This window comes from Dreissena polymorpha, chromosome 5 (genome assembly GCF_020536995.1).
Source record: "Dreissena polymorpha isolate Duluth1 chromosome 5, UMN_Dpol_1.0, whole genome shotgun sequence".
NCBI classification, from domain to species: domain Eukaryota; kingdom Metazoa; phylum Mollusca; class Bivalvia; order Myida; family Dreissenidae; genus Dreissena; species Dreissena polymorpha.
The window spans coordinates 113,574,881-113,580,574 of NC_068359.1; positions in this window are offsets into that span (position 1 = coordinate 113,574,881).

Below are 5,694 nucleotides of genomic sequence, written 5' to 3' on the forward strand. Positions count from 1 at the left end.
TAATTTGAGATTGAATATCAACGTGTAATCATTTATAATATCGCGCTATTTCGCTATTTGAGAGGAAAAAACAAAAACACACTAGATTAACTGATACGTGGTGCGACAAAAAGAATGAAACAATACTCATTTTTATTGAAAGATTCTAATTAAAACAAATCTGAAAGTTAGTTGCTCCTTATTATGATACTCGTAATTTATGTTTGAATTGTTTCAAGTTATGCCAGAAACGCATGTATTCACTTCATTTTTGTAAAAAGGACAACTAAGTCAAAGGAATAAGATTTGTAATGTCTTTTACAAGTTAATTGATATTAAAATCGTAGAAAAAATATCTAAATTCTTCTCTCTATATGTTTTCAAAAGATTCATAATAGATCCTCAATATCTTTTATTTTATGCAAAATATTGTTTGTACTAAGTATAATTTAAATTAAACTGTAAAAAATTCAATGAACCTTGACATCATTGGTTCTAATAGATAGTAAACATATACATGTTCAAACTATTTCATTTATCAATGGGCTAATTTGCATGCACCATATTAAGCTATGTATAAATAAAGAAGTGCTTATTCAATTCGAAGATTCAATGTAATTTATAAAAATAAGTATAATTTCCTATGTACCATTTAAATTCAAGCATAGTGTTATTAACAGTAAACACATTCCTTTATCGGCCACATGTAATTCTTAAAAAAAAATTTCGTTCTCCTTTTATAACTTAAATAATTTCGAAATGTACATAAGCTTTGATCTGTCGAACTGTTTCCCAAGGGCTGATTTCGCATTGAAATATACTATTTATATTGGCAGTATAAAATACTAAAGTGATATGCTTAAAGATGTTAACCATGTTTTATTTCTAACACCTGTTATAGTAATGCTCTTTCTTTAATAGTTAATTTGATAGCCATTAACGAAACGATAACATCACACTTTGACTGTAAGCGTCAAATATATATTGCTTCTAAAACGTAGGTCGCAATGTTGTTACAAACGGTGTGAAAATGACAATCACTGACACTCGTTAACACACAATTGCCATTAAAGCGCTCGGTTTGCCATTTAATAGTTGTAATTAAATTGAAACGAATTTAATTGCCTTTTCGTAATCGATGATACAGTATTATTTGCTGAACGTAGACGTCGTCAGCCAAGCTCCACCTGTCATAGGTTGTTTCGCCCCCTTATATGGCGCACCAAATGGGTCGAAACTTTAACTACTGCTGCAGCAGAAAAAAATGCTGTTCGAGCAAATTACTGCTCCAGCAGCATAGATGCTGCAGCAGAAAAAATGCTGCTCAAGCACCAAATTGCTGCCCGAGCAGTATCAAGATGCTGCTCGGGCAGCAATTCGCATTTTTTTCTGCTGCAGCAGAAGTTGAAGTTTCGACCCCTTTGATGCGAATTACTCTTATGCTTGGTACAACCTCGAGGTGGCGGGGCAGATAGTGATGGCCAATCACTACTTCGTCTACGATCTTCCAGCCTCTATCTCTGCATACATCTGCCAGATCCTGGTATTTTGCCTACTCAGCTCATAGGCCTCATCAATCCTCTCCTCACATGGCACAGTTAGCTCTACAAGGATCGCCCACTTCGCCACCTTTGACCATATCACTTTGTCGGGTCTGAGCTGAAAAACGGACGACATAAGCTACCTGTACGGAAACGAAATATACCTAACAATAACTTTAGAAAAACTGCAACAAACTCATAATCTGTGTTTAATCAATTATTATTAAATTTAATAAATTCTCATCCTTTTTTCGTAGATGTTCATAAAATAAAAATTAAGCATTAAAATCTGTAAGTCATGTAGGAACATGCAAATTTGGTTGATCAATTGCTCCAACGTTACATGATTTATGCCTATGTCCAATCTGATTCTGATTGGCTGATGTCATAAATATAACTGCTGGTCGAGCAGGATTTTTCTGCTGCAGCAGAAAAAATGCTACTTAAACACCAAATTGCTGCCCGAGCAGTATCTAGATGTTGCTCGGGCAGCAATTTGCTGCTTGAGCAGCATTTTTTCTGCTGCAGCAGAAGTAAAGTTTCGACCCCTTTGGTGCAAATTACCCTTATGCTCGAGGTGGCGGGGCAGATAGTGATGGCCAATAACTACTTCGTCTACGATGGCTGCCAATTTTGTTCGCTACGTCTTAACCAGAGCCAACTGGATGCTCGTTCAGCTGTCTTGCCAAGGGTGTGGATTGTAGTCTTCCTTCCTTCGGCACCCATCGCTCCAAACATCTTCCACACCGACTTTGATGGAAATCCTCTGCATCCTACTTCCAACGGAAAGATCCATGTCTTCCAGCCTCTATCTCTGCATACATCTGCCAGATCCTGGTATTTGGCTTTCTTCAGCTCATAGGCCTCATCGATCCTCTCCTCACACGGCACAGTTAGCTCTACAAGAATCGTCCACTTGGCCGCATTTGACCATATCAATTTGTCGGGTCTGAGAGTTGTATGTACTAATTCCCTCGGGAAATATACTAGTTTCTCCCCGAGGTCTGCACGCATCTCCCAGTCGTTTGCATCTTGCAGAATACAAGATCTGGATCTGGTTTTGGCGGTGAGCTTTGCTGTACCCTCCTTAACGAAGCTGATGAGTTGGGGTCCTAATTTCTAACGGGGTCTGTCCGTCCGCTCTCTTTCTAGGGCGTCGGCTAACATTCTGATTACTTGGTCATGGCGCCACCTGTAGCGCCCTTGTGCAAGGCCTGTTGGACACGATGACAGAATGTGCCGCAACGTTCCTATACTCCCACACAAAGGACAAGTATGGTCTTCTGTTAGCTTCCATCGCTGAAGATGTGTGGGGGTTGGAAGCATGTCGCACACTTCCCGCAGGAGGAAACTTAGCTGAAGTGGTTCATATGTCCACAGTTCTTGCCACGTGAGCTTCCTCTCTGATGTACATCACTTCGTCCAATCTCCTTGGGGTCCAAGCTGGATCGCCTCGGCTGACCGTGCTTACTCTTCTACGTTTGATTTCTCTCTGAACCAGGTCTCTCCTTTCTCTTTTGCCTGCTTTTTCACACCTTTGAGTCTGTCTGGTGAAAAGTCATTCTCTTCCTTCTTTGGTAGATCCCACAAGATCCTTGTGCTTTAGACTGCTTTCAGCAGAGTCTACCGCCTTGCTCACTGACCACTTTCTCCCTGTCCTGACCTGAAATCCGGAATTGCTGACTTTCCCATCTTCAGAGTCGCTGAGGGCTAGCATAATACGTGCTTTTGATTCTTTAAACTCCTCTCCAAGAGAGCTGATTTGCATCTGGAGCTTTGTTGATCGGCCATACAGTCCAATCTTGGTGAAGGATGGCGGAAGGCCTAACCACTGTCTCAGACGCTTGCTGATCATCTTCTCCAGCTTGTCGAAGGTGCTGATAGGGACATCATTGACCATGAGCGGCCACATCACTCTTGGCAGGAGACCGTGTTGAAAGACCTATGCTTTGAACTTCCCTGGGAGTTCGACTTGTCCATTCTCTGCAAACCCTCTGCTAACTGCTGTTGAAGTGTGTCCTGGCAATGTGTGTCTCTCAATGAGGAATCAAACCATTTCCCTTGGCATTTAATCGGGTTGTCATTTAGGGAGGGAATTTTTTCTTCCTGGATACACAGTTTGAATTGGCTTGTCACCTTTCTCTTCCTAACCACCAAGCTTCTCGACTTCCCCGCCTTAAACCCCATTCTTGCCCACGTTGCTGTTTTATCAAGTGTCACAAGAACCCATCTAGCTTGTATGTGGGTTTCAGTGGTGACGGTCATGCCATCCATAATTCACCTGTTGGAATTTCTGTCTATTGCCTTGATGATCACATTCATGCCCATCACGAACAGTATCACAGAGATAGTACATCCTGTAACAATCCCCTTCTTCAGTTGTAACCGAAAAGTAGTGAACGTGTTGCTAGAGAATCTAAAGTGTATTCCGTTGAAGTAGTTAATAATGAGATTTCTTGCACTGTCTGGATGTGGTAGTGTCAAAGAGTCGTCTCGATAATCTGGTGTGGAATTGAGCCGTATGCATCTGCAAGGTCTCGCCATACCACTGTGAGGTTTTTGTGGTCGATTCTAGCTTCATGGAGAAGCTGAGTGAGTGCGCTGGTGTGCTCAACACACCCTGAGAATCCTGGGATCCCACCTTTATGCACAGAAGTATCCACGTACTCATTCTCCAACATGTATGTCGTCAATCGCTTAGCTAGGATTGCGAAGAAAATCAACAACGAGATGGTGTGAAACTGGTTGATTGTCTTGGAGTTCTTCTACTTCGGTGCCAGGTATCCTTCTGCCCTTTGCTAAAATGCCGGAACACTACCCTTTCGCCAAACAGTTCGCATGAGTGACCACAGTCTTCGAAAAAGTTTAGGACATTTCTTGTAAACCTTGTATGGTATGCCACTTGGGGCTGGTGAAGAGCAAGAGCGAGCTTTCTTGACTACTTCGTTGATCTCCTTCCAAGTGGGCTCTTTCATGTTCAATAGACAGTCTGGGTCCTTGACTTATATGAATCTGCTGCACTTGCCAAGGGGTTCCTCTCTTAGTGGGTTGGAGTGGACCTTCCTCATAAAAGGTTTCTACATCCTCTTGACTGCCCTCAAGTTTCCCAGACTTCTCTCCACTCAGCAAGTCCTTTGTGAACCTGTAGGGGTCACTAACGAAGGCTTTTCTGTTCTGTGCTCTATCCCGCCTCTCTGTGTTTGTTAGTCATTGTTAGTGTCTTCAGCCTTTTTCTAACCTCTCGTCTTAGTTTCACAATTCCCTCTTTCTCAACCTCCCTTGACTGTTTGTAGCGTTTCCTTAGGGATCGCAGCTCTGCTCGGAGCTTTTTTATTTCAGATTAATTAAAATTAAATTGAAACGAATTTAATTGCCTTTTCGTAATACATAGTTATGTTATGGCGTATTGTTTTATTTATTCTAAATAAACCTTGACACAGTGTATCTAATCGGTGTTCAACCCAAATTCTATGTTTTGCATTGAACGTTCCATTGCGGTGACCCTGTTATTATCCCTTTGTGTTTGTTTATCTAATGTGTTTTTGTCTTTTGTCAAACATCGTGATATGATGATAAGAATGACGAAAGGAAAGGTGAATAGTAGTTAACGTTTACAAAAGCAAACTTAGCATTCATTTTTATATCACAATTTATCGATGCTTTTAACGAAAAGTAGATAAGCTCAAAAGTGCGCATTAAGTATATCTTTTTGTGTTCGTATGTACACATAAGTGTTTTCCACTAGCCTTGAAGGTACGTTTTCCGTTTCCTTTAGTGTTCAGTTATGTGACATTCATGTGTGCCTAAGTTATGCCACGTTATACCAATGAGTAACATACTACTGTGCGCCTGACTGAAGCAATATGATACCCGTATGTTACATACTAAAGTCTGCCTGAGTGATTCCATATTATATCCATATGTGTCAAACACAAGTGTTCATAGGTGAAGCCATATTATAACCATATGTTACAAGGACTATGATATCCTTACGTTACATACTAAAGTTTGCCTGAGTGAAGCCACGTTAAACCCGTGTCATATCATACCCGTACGTTATGTGCTACTGTTTGCCTGAGCAAAGCCATATTATAATTAGTATTAGCGTTTGCTACGTACTACTTTGTGAATGAGGGAAGCCATATTATTCATATGTGGTACAAACCCTTCATGA